The following is an 18,801-nucleotide window of genomic DNA, read 5'->3' as shown; positions in this document are numbered from 1 at the left end:
CAAACGACGGACTTTATGTAGGATAGAAGCATTATTAGATATCAGCGCAGCGCAGGAAAGCATGGATGGTGCGAAGGATGTGCACGCTATCATCGCAGCAAGAATCTCGAACTTATCCATTCGCAAATTTATGGCATTTGAGCAACATTTCACCGTGTGCGACACCTCTCAACGACACTTTATCTTGCGTCTCTCAAAGCATGCACCACTTTATCGACCGACGCGTAGGTTTCTGTAGTCATACGATAGCCACAGGGATGGACCGCTGGCACAACGTGAGATCTGGCTTTCTTTCCAGCCAAGTGCGCATCCACTGGTTCATTGATACAGCTTTCATGCACACCCAACGAGGCAAATGGACAACCTGCCCTTGCCGAGACGCCCGATTTGGCCATTGCGACGATATGCTGGGGTTCAACCATTGGTGGGGATGACGCTCGGATGATAGCACAGCGCCGCTGGCTTGCATCACAAATTGCTCGGCGTCGAATGAAATGTCTCTCCTCCACATACCGAAGGTACGGCTGAGGGGGCCACTTCAGCTAGATATCAGCTGATGAAGCCGTTCGGATGCTCAGCTCTGCCCTGTGGCCTCCCGACGCGGACCGTCCCGTTTGCTGTTGACTTATAGCATTTATAGATTTTGCGCCAACAGCCACATGCTTACAGCATTATCAAGTGTCTTTCCGACATGATGAAGATCCTAGTTAGTTTTATCATCTCCTCGCGATTTGCGCCGGTTCTTGCATACAACAATGGGCAGTTCAGACAGTTTTACGCGGCAGGGGCTTGGGATGATGTCTTGCAAGAACTCATGAACGGTGTTTGCGCAGCCGAATGGACAGAACTCCAAGCTGATCCAAGGCGAGGTGGTTGGGTGCTGGTGTCCTGCATACTGGAAAACTTCACCGAGATTCGAAAGACGGAGATGGCAATTGTATCCGTCGTACTGGGCCTATTACCTATGGCCCTGCAATTTGTCGGACCAAAGGTGGCTGACCTCGCGATTCTGGGTATGCAGCGTCCGGTGTTGGCAGCTCTGATCTGCTTGGGCAGCTCCTGTCCGACGCTGGAGACCGATCGTTCGGGATTGGAGACCGTAAGAAACATGGGGCATGCATCTGTCGGGGGAGAAGATGAGGTCCTCTGGCCAGAGAAGCTGCTTACGCCCCCTTCTTGGGTAAAATTCTTGATATCAGGGGTTGAATACCTTCTCGTCGGTACAGCAGCGGCAAACTCGGTCATTCAGGGGTGGCAGCTCAGCTTCTGGGCTATCTCCTTCATCTCAACACTAGTTGGAGCATTTGGGAACACGGCTGAAGGTTTCTCTCCACTGCTCTGGCTCTTCCTTCCACTTCCCATTCAGGCGCTCGGGATGTGTGTTCTCTATCTCGGTAGCGACACCACAAGGCGTTCTCCATCGCAGGCGGCTCCATCACATCCCCCGTTGGTCGCTTCGTGTCCTCCAGCATTAGAGCCCGTGAGAACATGGTTTATAAGAGAGGTGACGCCGCTGGCGTTTAGCGCAAACGGTATCGGAAGAAGGAAAAGGCAACATCTGGCGAAAAGCACAAGATACTGGATGTTGGTAATTGACTGGGCGATAAGACTTCTAGTCTGGGTTCAGGTCATCTATGGAACGATGGTACTCTCGAGCGAGTTGTTCCTGTCGCTGTTTACGGCGCTGGAGGTTGTCGGAAGATTTCTTGCTGGTGCGATGGTATGTCGCGTAGTCCTGGAATTCGAGATGTATGGGTGGCGTGAAGTGTCGAAGATTAGATCGCAATCTGCGACTTAGCGAATAGAGTTAATAAAGGTATACTATAGTATTTTAGTAGAAACTTAGTATAAAGCAAGGTTCTAGAACTTAATATCTATAAGTAGCGTAAAGTGTTAAAAGTTAGATTATAACCTATAACTTAGCAAATAGAGTTAATAAAGGTATACTATATTATTTTAGTAGAAAATTAGTATAAAGTAAAGTATAGTACCTTTCTACTCTACTTAAAGAGCTACCTAGGTATATATACTTAACTTATACTAGATAAAAGTATAGCTACTAATTAGTAGACTAAAAGTTATTAACTAATTAAGTATAAAGTAAAATAATAGTAAGTATTACTATAATTATAGAAATTAGTATTTTAGTAAATTAGTTTATAATACTAATTTATTTATACTAAGTAAGAAAAATAAAAACTTAAGATAATTAAAGTAGTAGTAAGCTACTTTAATATATTATATTAGCTTAGTATAAGTACTAGAGAGTATATAAGCTAAATCTCTAGATAGAAGTAAAGAAAACTTTAGAAAGAAGTAAAAAAACTTAGTATAAAGTATAGACTCTAAAGTCTATATAATAACTAAGCTCTACTAAAATCTAAGTACTACTCTTTTATATTACCTAGTAAGTAAGATAGTATAAGTCTAAAATAGATTTACTTTAGATTTTATCTAATTTTATAAAGTCTCTTTAGTAAAAAGATATTAAAAAACACTTTACTAATAAGTTATTTTAGAACTAACTAAAAACTTTAAGAATTTATAATTTAATTTATTTAGTACAAAGTACTATTAGTACTAAAATATCTTTATATATTAATAGTATATTTTTTTATAAGCTTAACTAGAAAGAATAAAATTTTAATATCTTACTATATTTAATCTTAAGCTATTAATATAATATAACTTAAATAAATTCTATTAGAATATTAATAATATAATAGCTTATTAGCTAGTTTTAAAAAAGTAGAATTAATTACTAGTATACTAGAGAATATATAACTAAAGATTTTACTTAGTATTTAAAGTAAATAGATTAAAGTTTAAAGTATTAGTACTATTACTTAGAAAATATTTTAAGATTTTAAATTTAAGCTAGTTATAAAGCTCTATTAATAATAAAGTAGTTTATAGAAAAGTCTTTCTACTATTTATTAAATATACTAGTTCTATAACGTAGAGATAATATAGCTAAGTAATATAGTATATAATTATAATATAAGTATATTTTCTTAATCTTTTTATTTATAGTATATAGTAGTATATATCTTTAATAAGATTTAATTATTAAAAGTAAGCTATAAACTATATTTTATAAGCTTATACTAAAAGTATAGAGAAATAAGCTTAAGAAGCTAAGCTTTTCTTAGTCTATAAGCTTTATACTAGACTATAACAAAATTTAAAAGCTATATAAATTTCTATTTAGTCTAAGAAGTATCTATAATATTAAACTTTTAAAAAGAAATAACTAGTTTAAGCTATTATACGTATTTCTCTTAAGTTTTAATAAAGAGTTCTAAGAGTTTTATAGTATATATTTCTCTTAAGTTTTAATAGAGTTATAAGAGTTATAAAAGTCTAAGACTATAAAGTTTTAATACTTAATACTTAATAACTCTCTATCTATTTATTTATCTCTTTTTCTTTTCTATTTCTTTTAATTTCTTCTTCTTTTACTTATTATAATTAATTAATATAGCTATTTATAAGAAAATCTAGTTTTTAAATAAGTCTAAAATTAAATTTCTAGTACTATAAAATATATAGTTTACTTTTTCTTTTTATAATATTTTATATAAAAAGAATAAGTTTATACTAAACTTTTAAAATAAAAGCTAGCTAATTATAAAAGACTATATCTTTTTTTATAATAACTACTTCTAGAACTTTTTTAAAAAGAGCTTAAGCTTTACTAAAAAAGTAGCTAAAATATAATAAGCTTATAAGTAATTTTTTTTTCTTATAGCTAAGTATAAGAGATACACTTTTAGCTTTATACTTATTTAAGATACTTTTTTCTTTATATAGCTAGTATAATAGTAACTTATAAATAATAAGTTTAAGTAAAGTATATCTTAGTTAGATAAGAAGAGAAGGTTCTTAATAAACTTTAAATACTTAAAGTATTATAGCTATATAAAAAAAATCTTATAAGCTATTAATATTATTTATACTTAAGATATAGTAAGTTAGTATTTTAGTAATATATAAAATACGCTAAGTATTAAATAAGATAGTAGATAATTAATCTATAAAATATAGTAACTTAGAATATATACTTTATTAATAAGCTTATAGTATAAAATATTATAAACTTAGTAGAGAATAATAAGTACCTTTAAGACTATTTTAATATATTAGAGCTAATATAGTAGACTATAAAGAAAGTATAGCTCTTTTATAGTACTATAGATATAGTACTACTAATTCTAGAATTTTTCTAAGTTTTTAAATAATTATAATTATAATAGAAGTAGTAATAGTACTTACGTCTAAGAGAGACTACGTTTAATATAGTAGTACTACTACTACTATATATTATCTATATATTATTAGTAGTATTAAATAAGTTAATATAGAATTATAGAGCTTTATTATAGATATATAAGAAAAGAAAGTATAAGTAGATAAGTAGTAATAGGTATTTAAGCTTAGGCTTAGTTTAAATAGCTAGAAAGATAAATTATAATTTATAATATAATATAATATTATATAATATAACGTAGTAGGTTTTATCTCTAAGACCTAAAGAGAATAGAAAAGTGTTATCTCTTAATACTTTAGGAAAATTATTATATTATTATATATATCTACTAGCTTATAACTAATAAAGTAAAATATTCTAATATTATAGTTAGAATATATATACTAAAGTCTTAGTAGTTATATTTTTTTTAATTCTTAATGTTTCTATAACTTTTAGAACTCTAGAGAAATATTAAAAATACTAATAGTAGCTAAAAGCTAAGACTTAAGACTACACTATTTATCTAACTCTTTTTAAATTTCTTAATTAATAATAAGTTAATTAAAAAACATTATTACTAGTTACGCTACGCTAGATTACTAATACTTACTTAAGTTATAATATTATTAATTTACTTAAATTACTTACTTTAAAATTATATTACTATTACTATATAAGTTCTTCTAACCTCTCTAGACCTTAGAGAGAGAGTCTATAGTATACTTTTATTAGAATTTAATAATTAGAGAATTATAGAATTAAGTAATTATATAATATAATATTACTATATTATAGAATTATAAACCTAGAAATCTATAATATAAGTCTAGATTTATAACTTATACTACTCTTATAATAATTACTACGTATATATTTATAATAGACTAACTACTTTATATATAAAATATTACTTATAGCAATCTAGACTATTAACTAGTACTAGTACTAGTATTATATAATTACGTATCTTTTAAAAAAATACTAAGTTAGTCTATTTCTAGTATAGAGTTTCTAAAGATATCTAAGATATCTATATAATACTTATATAATTACTTATAACTCTAATAACCTAAATATATATATTACGTAACTACTAGAATTACTATCTATACTTACTTATATTTACTAATATATATTCTATCTACACTAATAAGTTCTTTTATTATTATAGTAAAGTGTTAATATAGAGTAGAGTAATAATACGTAGTTAGTAACTTTATATAGTAATCTTATTATAAGTATATTTTTTAAATACCTTAGACTTACTATATATAACTATAGAAATTAAAAAAACTCTTTTTATAATATTTACTATAAATATAGTACTTTAATAATAATAATAACGTACTTATAAAAAGTAATAGTAATAGAGCTTCTCTAGTAGACTTAGAGATAGACTTAGAAGTAGTAATAAGTAAGCTATAAAGCTATAAGGTTATAGAAATGTTAAAATATCTTCTATCTAGAATTTAAAGTAGAAATAAGCTTTCTAAAGTAGATACTAATAGCAAAGTTCTTTTATTATAGTAGAATATTAATACAAAGTAGAGTAATAAAACGTAGTCTAGTAACTCTATATAGTAATCTTAATATAGATATATTTTCTTAACACCTTATACTAATAAGTTTCTAGCTTTTACTACTAGTTTTTATATATTATATTAATACTTAAATTACTCTAAAGCGTCTATAACTACTATATTTTAGCTTACTAGTCTAGTTAATATTATACTTATATTTCTAGCTTTTTTCTTTTTAGAGAATCTTAAGTGTTTTTAACTTTATAGATAAACTCTAAAATTAAAGTTCTTTACACTAAATATACTTTCTTACTACTATAGATACTAGTACTAATATAGTATTAGTATAGATACTTTCTACTCTTCTTTAATACTTAAGTTAAAGCTCTTATAAGTAAAATCTATATCTTTTATTATATAGTATAGTATATAAATAATATATATATCTAGACAAGATTAATAATATAAGATATATATATAGAATAATAAGTATATAGTACTAGATTTATTAGATATAACTTTATTAGAAGACTAATATCTTAGAAGTTTACTACTATATTATCTTAGTTACTATTATATATATATACTCTAAGCTATTAAGTATTAAAAATTATATTAGTATTAGTAATAATAGCTTTATAAAAAACTAAGTTTATTAGTAGTACTAAGTAGCTATTACTTAAGCTAGGTACTAGAAGCTAAAACTACTTAATAAGGTAGTAAGTACAGAAAAAATAGCTAAATTTAATAATTTTAAAGTAATAGTAGTATTAGTATTAGATTAAGAAGTTATATCTTACTATTTAGCTAAGTATTTTAATTTTTTAGAGATATAGAAAGTTCTTTAGAGTAGAAAGTTAAATAAATAGAAAAAAAGAATAAATATATTCTATATATATAAAGGTTTTAAAGTTCTCTCTAAGTAGCTATTTTCTTTACTATAGATTACTTATATAGATAATATTTATATTTTATAATAGTATAGTATTATAATTTTATATTACTTAAGACTTAGAGTTTACTAATATATTTACTAAGACTTCTACCTATCTACTTCTATAGCTAAAAGAAAGACTATCTTTTACTTTACTCTACCTTTTATATTTTCTACTAAAATTAATATTAAAAGTATTTTATAGAAAGCTTTTATATTAACTTTAAAATTTTCTTTTAAAAATTTATAGCTCTATATCTTATCTTTTACTACTTGTGAATTTACCTTTTAGTATTCTAGAGAAGCTTTTATTACTATTATCTTCTATAAGTATATTATTATTATAAGTATTATTATTATTATTATTATTATTGTTATAATTATTATTATTATTATTACTTTTTATATTATAAATATTAAACAACTAGTTCTATAGTATATATTATAAAGCAAGTTCTAAAGAATTATAGCTCTATATAGTAAGTATTAAGTATTAAAAGATATACTTATTATAGAATTACTATATAGAATTACTAAGTAAATCTTATTACTTTTCTTTATATAATAACTTTATAATAATAAAGCTTATACTAAGCTTTCTTTAAAACTAAATAATAAAATAATTATATAATTATATAAAAACGTGTTACTATATAGAAATCTTAAAAGTAACTTCTAAAATATCTTAACGTAAGTCTAGATTTATTACTTATTATAGTTATACTTATTCTTATACTACTTCTACTACTAGTATAATAGTTACTTTATCTATAATTATAATAAGCTAACTAGTTTCTATTTATTATATATTACTAATAGCTATCTAGACTTTATTCTAGTACTACTAATATCTTCTCTATATAATATTATATAGTTTTAAAAGATAACTTTATAAGCTTACTTCTAGTATAAAGTCTAATCTAACTTAGTAAATCTATTAAATATTAATATAACTACTAGTAACTAATATTTTCTACGTAATTACTTAATAAGTTTTATATTCTTAATAGCTAGACTAAGTAGCTACTATACTATCTATATTTAGTATTACTTCTCTACTTATACTCTATCTATACTTTTTACTTTTTAGCTTTTACTACTTTAGTCTAAACTTTATTATAATATCTAAATTATTTATAATAGTATACTACATCTATCTAATCTAGTTTTTATTAAAATATACTACTTCTTCTTTAGCTTAAATTTTTTAAACTTTCTAAAGATAATAAGAATTTATTTCTTTTCTTAATAATATATACTTTATATTATAGACTTTAAAAATTTATATACTATACTATTAGAGCTACTAGTAGTACTCTTAGAAGTCTACTTTGTTATATACTAGATCTATATATACTCTATATCTATAAATCTTTATTAAATATCTAAGATTTTTAGTTTTTACTTTATAAATAGTTTAATTTAGGTAAAAAGAATAATAAATATACTAAAACTACTTTTAAGTATCTTAAGTATATTTCTTACTTCTTAGTTAAGTTAAGTATTTAAGTTCTTTTATATTCTTCTAATAGTAAATATTATAATATTTTTAAAAAAATAGAAAGTCTTTTCTAAGATACTATATACACTAGTTCTATAGTTACCTACTACTATAGCTAGTATAGTAAAGAATAGAATATAATTAATACTAAATTACTTTCTTAATTAATTATTAAAAGTACTATACATAGTATTACTTATTATAGAAAGACATATCTTTAAAGAATTCTTAGTATTAGTATCTATTATAGTTTAAGTAATAATTTAGTAATTATAGATTATAGAGAAAATAAACGTTTTTTAAAATAGAAAGTTATTAAAATAGATAGAAAGAAAGAAAAACAGAGATATTCTTTATATATAAAGTATTTAAAAATCTTTTCTAATCTACTAGTCTCTATACTATTTTTAATTTATATAAATAATTTTTTATTTTCTATAGTAGTACTATAATATTATATTATTAATTACCTAAATTTTGTTTATATAATTATAGTCTTAAATTTTACTTATTAAGTTTTATAACTTAGAGAAAAACTATATTATATTATACTTTAACGTTTATTATTTTACTAAGATTATAACTATAGTACTAAAGCTTTCTTTAAGTAAGCCTTTATATTAAATTTTAAGAATTATTTATTATTTTCTTTAATATATACGCCTATTACTATCTTTAAGTATACTTTTAAGTTTACTTAAAATATAATTATAATTATAACTCTTTCTAAGTATATTAGTACTATTTACTTCTATAGTAAAGATTAGAGCAAAGGCTTTATTAATACTTTTAGCTATATATAATATAAACAAGCTATTATAAAATATACTTTAATTTAGATTATAATATAAAGTTATTAACTAGCTTTAATTACTTTACTCTATATTAATACTATATCTTAAAAAACACTTTCTATTCTATTTAAATCTTTTAAATTAGATACTTACATCTATTTTATATCTTTAGAGTTAAATTTTACTAGTAATACTTATATTCTATAAGAGATATTTATTAAATATCTACTTAAAAGCTAATAAAAGAATTTTAAAAGTTATAATACTTTAATTACTTACTAAAAGCTATTACTAGACTAATTCTTCTAAATCTTTAAAAAAGTTACTAGAATTATAGATAGAAATCTAGAAAATATTTCTAAAAAATATTAATCTATATATAAGAAAGAATTTTTTATATTATTATCTAAGTAAAGTCTTTAATAGTTCTTAAAAGTAGAAGAATACTTAATTCTTCTATTATAAAAAAGATAGCTTTATAATAGAGTTAAGATCTTATTTTAAGAAGAGAATACTATAGTAACTTTTCTAGCTTTTAAGATATTAAAGCTTTACTAGAATAATATCTTTAGAAAAGTTCTTTGTGTAGTACATATAGAGTAGTATAAAGTAAGAATATAATAGAAAGTAAAGGTATAATAGAATTACTCTAAAGAACTCTTTATAACTTAAAACTATATATTATAATAGCTTTTTATTAGTATTAATATTTTTAAAACTAATTTAAATTTCTTAGTATCTAGAAACTATTTTATTTAGCTTAATTATAGAATACAAGATTTATATATTAGTATTACTATCTAGATAGATATTAAAATATATAAGAAATCTACGTTTTAGATAGCTAAGATACTATAGAAAATTTAAAAGCTTTTATAATAAAATATATAAAAAAAGCTTCTATTACTATATTAAAGTTAAACTCTTAGATAAAGTAAAAAGAATTACTCTTTAATTTCTAATTCTATAAAATTATAACTTTATAAGATCTTTATCTTCTAAATAAGGTTTATAAACTCTTTAACCGCTAGTATTAATTTTTATTTAAATATATATCTTAGTAGAAGAATATAATAATATATAAAACTATAGGTATAAGTTATAATTTTTAAAAGTTTCTGTCTTTTCTAGTATTCTACTTAAAGCCTATATTTTAATTCTGTAGAAAATTTATAATCTATAAAGATATAAGCTTAGAAGAAATTCTATTAATTTATAAAGAAAGTTAAAGCTAGCTATAGACTAGTAAAATATTTTTTACTACTACTTTAAAAGAGTAAGTAGTAATACTATACACTATTATAAATATCTCTATTTATAGTCTTATTAAAAATTATAAAGTAGTAGAAAGAGCTATAAGTAAGTATATTAAGTACTAGGCACTAGATCTAGCTTTCTTATAGATATTAAAAACTTAGAAAAAAGATCTTTTAACTTTTACTAATATAATAATAATAAAAAACTATTTTACCTAAAATAAAGAAAGTCTATTAAGCTTTTAAGGTATATTAGAAGTAGAGCTTTAGTATAGTAAAGTACTAATATAAAGTAGAGTAATAAAACGTAGTTAGTAACTTTATATAGTAATCTTATTATAAGTATATTTTTTAAATACTTTATACTTACTATATATAACTATAGAAATTAAAAAAACTCTCTTTATAATATTAACTATAAATATAGTACTTTAATAATAATAATAATATACTTATAAAGAGTAATAGTAATAAAAGCTTCTTTAGAAGACTTAAGAGTAAACTTAGAAATAGTAATAGGTAAGCTATAGAGCTATAAGCTATAGAGATATTAAAATTCTAGAAATATCTATTAAGATAAGCTTTTAAAGCTAGCTAGATACTAATAGTAATAGTAGATAGCTCTTATTAGTAGAAGAGCTAAAAGTTAAAAAGTAGTATAGTATTAAACTATAGCTTCTTTATTAGCTATAAAGCTAAGTAAATAACTATAGTTATAATACTATTATAGAGGTTAATACTATAGTCTAGAGAATAGTAGCTTAGAAGAGATTATATAAAACCTTTTATATAAAGAATACTTCTTTTTATTTTATATCTTTTTTAATACCTCTATATATATATTTAAAAAACCTACTAATATATTTACTAAATATAAAGAACTTTCTACACTAAACTCTACTTTTATACTTATAATAAAAGCTTTAGTTCTTATAATAATAATAATACCTAGTATAATAGAAGATACTACTTTAGTAGTTCTTACTAGTTATACGCCTAGTATATTTAACTTTTTAGTCTATTTTAGAAAATTTTTAATAAAAAACGTATAAAATATAGCTATAAAAATAAAGCTAAAAAAGAACTTTTATTAAAATAGTAAAAAGTAAATAGAAGTAGTTACTACTAATAAGAGACGCTTTATAGCTTTATAAATTATAAATATATACTATTTATTTTAAATAAATTTTTTTTTTAATATTTTAGTAATTATAGAAGAATAGTTTAACTAGCTTAGTATATTAGATAAGAAGCTAGCTAAAATAGTAAAAACGCTAGTAACTTAAAATAAGCTTAACTTTAATAAGCTTATAGTAAGTAATATTTTTCTTAGCTAAAAAGAGGTAGTACTTTACTAGCTATAAAAAGTAGTATATATATAGTATAGTATTAAGCTATACTAATAAACGCGTAATATTAAGTAGAATAGATAGTTAGTATACTAAAAAATAGTATAATATAGCTAATATAGCTAGCTTATAAGTAATTATATATAAAGTATAAGTTACTAGTAATTATATAGATATTATATACGCGTTATATAAGTATCTTAGATTAGATTAGACTTTATACTAGTAGTAGACTTATTATTACTAAGTTATTTTTTAGAGATACGTAGTTATATAAAGCTATTATTAGTACTACTAGTTAATAGTCTAGATAGCTATTAGTAATATATAATAAATATAAAGTAGTTAGTTTATTATAATTACGCGTATAGTAAATATTATATTAGTAGTAGTATAAGTATAAGTATTATAAGTTATAAATCTAAGCTTATATTAGAGATTTTTAAGTTTACTATTAGGTAATATAGTAACATATTATTGCGTAATTATATAATTTTAAAAGAAAGTACGCTATAGGCTCTATCTCTTAGGTCTAAGAGAGAGAAGTAGAGCTTTATAATTACTAGAAATAAAAAGTTATTAGGTAAAAATAGAAAAGTCTATTAGTTTACTTAAGTACTAGCTCTATTACGTTAGGTAACGCTTACTAAGTAATATTTATATAATACCTAATAAAATAAATTATCTTAATCTTTTCTAGATACTTTAATTCTTAGTTCTAGCTAGTTAATTATATAGCTATATAGCTTAGAATAAAGTATTATCTTAAATATTCTTTTTTTTACTTTTCTTTTTCTTAAAAGTCTTATAATTTACTTTACTAGAAACTTTAAATATACTTTAATAAAGAGAGATAAAATAGCTTATATAATAGAGTTAATAAGATATAATAAAAGATAAAAATTCTTTATATATATATAACTAATATAGTTCTTATAACTATTAATTTAAAAAACTAAATACTAGATATAATTTACTTATATCTAGTATACACATTCTACTTAATAAGACTCTAGATAGTATAGCTATAACTAAGAAAGCTTAACTTTAAGCTTTTTATAATTACCTTCTTAGAAAGATTTCTTTTTAGAGTAAAACTACTATAAAAATATCTTTATTATTAGCCGCGAGACTATTCTAGTAACTATTCTTAGTAAATTCTATATTACCTTAAGTTTAGTAACTTATAGAAACTTCTTTATTATTTAGTTAAAACTACTAGAGTATTAATTATATTATAAGTTTATTTTTTTACTATATTAAGAGTTTCTCTTTAATAAAGTAGTAATTAGTATAGAACCTATAAATAGAGTAAAGACAAAGATAATCTAATTAACTATTATATTTTTACTCTTAAAAGTTTATTAGTTCTATTATTCTTATAATTTAAATATTAAATATACTATATTAGACTAGTATATACTATAGACTAATATTATTAATTACTATATCTAGTATATCTATATAAGAAAGATTTAATATCTTATATTAAGCTACACTAAGATTAAAAGACTACTAGTAGACTCTATATCTAAAATATCTTTTATAAAATTATCTAGATATCTAAAGTAACTCTTAAAAGGTATTAGAAGCTACTACTTTATAGATTTCTTAAATATAATTTCTTTCTTTTAAATAATCTTTATATATAGTAGATAGATCTTAAATCTTTTTAGAAATTTCTATAAGAAGTGTTTAAATTATAGCTCTAATATAAACTCTCTAAGTTAGAGTTTATTAGTAATTACTAGCTTTATAAATATTATATAGTAATCTATCTATAGAAAGTATATTATATTATTAAATAGACGTAGTAATACTAGAAGATAGTTTAAGATAAAATATCTATAATAGAAAGAATAACTAAAAGAGAGTATTCTTATCTAAAAAGTAAGATCTTTATTAATAGATCTTATAAGATAGAAGTAGAAAAGTAAGTAAGCTAGGTTTAGAAGACGTAGTTACTTATTTTAGATATAAGAATTATAGAAGTTAGTATAGAAGTATAAGCTATAAGTTAATTATTAAATATTGTAAGATATCTCTATATCTAAAAGACTATTTAAAAGTTAGAAATAAGTAGCTACTTTTTACTTATTAGTTATTATAGTAAAAAGAAAACTATAGTTATTAACGTTGTTTAAATAGTAGTAAGTCTATTTACTAAAAAGATAATCTACCTAAGGTTCTAGCTCTAGCTACTAGAGAATACTAAGCTCTTTTAAAATATACTTTAAGTAACTAATATATTACTAAATTTCTAATAAATATTTCTAACTCTAGACTAGTAATAGTATTTTATTATAGAAGAAGAGAGTATAGAATATTACTATAGCTAAAGCCTTATTAATATTTAGTATAGCTTTTAGTACTTTCTTTCTATTTAAGTAGTATTTCTTTTCTAACTTTATATAGCTTCTATATAAGATAATAACTTAAAATCTCTATAGTATATATAGTTTTAATTCTATATCTAGACTATAGAATCTAGTACTAACTAAGGTATACTTTATCTTTAGAAAAGTCTAATCTATTTTAGATTAAAAAATACTTAAGTATACTAAGTATCTCTAGACTAAAGCTTAGTAGAATTAAGAAGTTTATAAAGACTTTAGATAAATAAGAATTACTAGAATTTATAAATCTAAATTAATAGATTATTAGTAAAAACAAGACTAGTAAATAAGATAAAAGCTTTCTTAGTAACACTAGATAGTAGAGAAGTACTAAGAGTATACTTTTTTTTATATTTTTTTTTTCTTTAATAAAAAAAAGTCTTAATAGATACACTAAGTAGTAGCTTTAAAGATTTTAATTAAAGATTAAAATAGTAATAGAAAAGAATAGACTTATCTAATAAAAGTAAACGTTTTAGTATTATAGAAGAAAGTCTAATAAGTAAGAAAATAGTAATATTACTATATAGCTTTATTTATAAAGATTAAAATATATAGTAGTTAAAATAAGTAGTAAACTAAAAAAAGCTATAACTATATTACTTCTAATATAGTAAGATAATAAAGCTTCTAGTTAGAAGTTAGAAATAATAAGACTAATAGTATTAGATAAATAAAAATAGAGTATACGTATAGAAGTATATAGTAGCGTTCTACTTCTAAATAAACTATTAATTTTTTTTCTATTTAGATATATTAATAATACTATATATATACTAGCTTTTAAAAAAAAAATATTAATACTTAGCCTATTAAGATTAAATACCTTTAACTATCTACTTCTACTACTTTTTCTTCTTATACATTATATAATTTTAACTTATAATCTATATCTAATTATATATTATTACTAGTAGTATATAGATAGTATCTAGTAGTTTTTATAATATTATATATAGTTCTTTAATAAGATAAGCGCTACTACTACTAATTCTATTATAGTAATAATTAGCTTAAGTACTTAAAAATATTTTAAAATTTATAGTAGTAGTAATATATTATAGATTAAACCCGCGACCTCTATCTAATTAGGCTAAGCTCTAATTAAGTAAGAAATATTAAATATTTGTCTACGCACCTAGATAGACCTATACGTAGAATTTTACTTATTACTTAAACTTAACTCTTACACTATTCTGTGTCGCTTATATACCTAAGGTATAGATACCTACTTCTCTTACTAATAGCGCAAAGCGTAATATTAGAAAATATCTATATTTTCTATATAATAGCGCAAACTATTATTAAGCTATAGTCTTACTAACACTATCTAAATTAAGTAGTAACTTTACTACTTAAGTAATAATCTTACTAATTATAAAGACGCTACTAGCCTACAGAATATACAAAGAACCTAGAGTAAAGTAACTAATATATACCTGTTAGAAGCTCTTTATTAGAGTACTTAGTAGTCTTACTAAAAGTATTACAATATAAAAGAAAGAGAATTAGCTTACTTTACTTAGAGTAAGTAGTTAAGGCAAATCTATATATTATACGTTAAGTACTAAGATAAGTAATACCTATAAGTAAATATTATTAAAAAACGTAATAGTCTATAAGCAAAGCTTAACATTTATACTAACTATACTTTTTTTATTATTACTACTAAACATATTATCTAGATAACTATTCTCTAGACTCTTAGAATCTCTCTTATAGCTAGCTAATAAGAACGCTACTATATTCTAAACCTAGAATACTTAAAATACTATAGTCTAGAAAACGCCTACGCTACGTAAAATCTAGCAATCTAACTACTACTATAGTAGCTTTCTAGACCTACACTCTCTACTATTCTATATAAAAGAGGTAACTAGCTCTACGCTAGAAGAGTTTATAACTTATAACTATAACTATATTAATCTAGATATTAAAGAAGACTACATTAAAGTTATTAGTTCTAATAAGAAGATAGATAGTATCTACGTATCTCTAGAATTAGAATAATAGCTAGAACTTAGCATTCTCTATAATAGTAATAGTTTTACTATTATAATAGGCTAAGACTTTAAGAAAGGCACTAACGCTAATACTATTAACAAAGACCTTATCTCTAGTATTACTATCTCTAATAACTTCTACTACAGTAGTGTAGTTACCTAATACTTATAGTAGTTCTACGCTACTACTATCTATCTTATAACTACTATTAGACTTCTTACTAAAGAATATAACGCGCTTATAAAGTAAGTCTAGCTTCTATCTAATATAGTCTCTTACGTATAGTATAATAAGAAGCTTAACTATATTTAGAACCTTAAGAAGAAGCTTAAGCGTATAGAATAGTAATTAGCTAATAATAGTAGCGTAGATCTTACTAAACTTACTAAGAAACGTAATAAGCTCTACTTTAAAGGTAAGAAAGACGCTTATATTATCTATAAATATAACTAGACTATACTTTCTCTTAAAGAATATAACCTAGATAATAAGAACTAGATTAAGAACTTACGTAAGAAAGTTACTAAGCTTAAAAGTAACCTTACTTATAAGAAAAGTAAAGCTAATAGCTATTACTAATAGCTTAAGAACTAGTAATAGCTTACTACTATCTAATAGAACTTTATTATAGAAAAAAAGAAGAAGTCTATATAGTACTACGTTAATTATTAGAATAAGAACGCTAACTATACTCTACTTAAGAAGAAACGTAATAGTCTTTATAAAGATTAAGAGCGCTTATAGTAGAAGTATAATATTATTATTACTAGACTCTAAGTATATAAACTAGAATACTACTTATATACTTTTCTCTACTATAAACGCACTAATTAAGCTACTTATAAAGAGTACTATACTAAACTAGTAGACTATTCTCTTTGCAAGCGCTAGATAGCTTCTACTACTATACGCGTTTACTATAAAAACGCTAATAATAACTATTAAGATTACTTACCTACTCTATATTAAGACTACTTCTTTACACTACGTTAAGACTAATCTTCTACTCTATATTGTAATAATAAGCGTTAACGTAATTCTTTAGCGTAGTAGTTCTAACGTAATAATAAGCGCAGCGCCTATAGTAGTATACTAGAGCCTAGTATATATATATAAGTAGTTTCTTTAGTAAGAGGCTTTAATAAAAGCGTTACCTTCTATTTCTCTAATATTACTATCTTTGTTAGTAAAGATAATAATAAGAAGAACTATAAGAAGTAGCGTTATTCTACTATTAATAAATATAAGACGTATATAGATAACTACGCTACTATAGTATATCTAGAGTCTTATGTCTTAGAAAACGCTTAGAATATTATATATTATAATATTAAAGATATAAAGAACTACTTTAATCTTCTTAAAGTATTAGACTACTACTTTACTACTAAGTTTTATAAGAAAAAAATAGAAGCTAAAGATTTTCTATAAGATAGCTTATTAGTGTAGAAGAGTAGAGAAGCCTTTACTTTATAGAAGTAACGCTTTATAAAGGTATACGCTATTCTTAAGAAGTTAGACTATAAGATAATCTTCTATATATAATAGTTTATATAACCTAGTCTAGTAACTACTATAACTACTAGCTCTATTTATAGTAAGACGCTAGTTACCTTCTTAAATTAGGCTTAAGACTAAGACCTAGATAGTAAGAAGATCTAACACTAATCTACTTTAGCTGCCTTCTCTATATCTATAAAGCGCTTCTCTAATAAGAACGCTAGTAAATCTTACTATTAATCTTTAGATAACTACTCTCTAGAGCATAAGCGTAGATCTAACTAAATAGCTAAGCGCTTAGTAAGCTTTAAATAAACTAATATATAATATAAAGTTCTCTATAAGAATAAAGCGTACTTTAAGTATAGTAATAAAAGTTATTAGAGTAATAACTACACTAAGTTATACGCTATACTATTTAATTAAATTAAGAAACTATTACTAAACGCTATAGACGCTAACTTTACTAATAATAAAGCTTCTACTAGTAAAGAAGAAGATAATAATAACTATAACACGTACGTAGAGAATAATAATAATATTAATAAAGAAGGCTTTATTATTAATAGAGACTCTAAGTAACATTTTTAGACGCTTCTAGACAAAATTATAAATAGAAGTAGAAATAGAGTAAATCTCTAAATAAGATATAATATACTATAAAGTACTATAACTATCTTAAGGTTGCTACTATAAAGATACTAGATACTAGTAGTTTCTCTTAGCGACAGGCCTATATTTCTGCTACTATTATCTTTAGTTAATTAGAGTTCTATAGAAGTCTTTACCTAGCTAAGTAGCTTAACTTTAAGTGCTAACTAATAATAGACTAAGAATAGAAGTCTACTATTAGCTTTATTAATACTAGCGCTAGTACTTACTTTATTAGTTACTAGTATACCTAAGACTATTAAATAAAGACTATCTAAACCTCTCTAATTAAGCTATTATTAGTAAATAGCTCTATTATTAAATCTCTATCTAAAGTAGTTAAGTTACTAGTACGCTATAGATTCTACACTAGTTCTATTATATGTTACGTTGCTAATATTAGGCGTTATAACGTTATTCTTAGAATAAACTAGATAGATATATATAATATATTACTTAGTTTTAGCAAAAAATAGTTAATAACGTTTAACGCTACTTACTACTATCTAAACTACTTAAAGTATAGCGTAACTAAGATAGTGTACTATAATAGATAGCTCTCTAATAGTAAAACTAAGTAAACTAACACTAATACTCTAATTATAATTATTAGCGCCTATACTACTTACTTTAACGTATAATAT

The sequence above is a fragment of the Alternaria conjuncta genome (assembly GCF_024043145.1).
Source record: "Alternaria conjuncta strain BMP 0040 chromosome Unknown scaffold_11, whole genome shotgun sequence".
In the NCBI taxonomy this organism is placed as follows: Eukaryota; Fungi; Ascomycota; class Dothideomycetes; order Pleosporales; family Pleosporaceae; genus Alternaria; species Alternaria conjuncta.
This window is presented reverse-complemented; position numbering follows the sequence as displayed.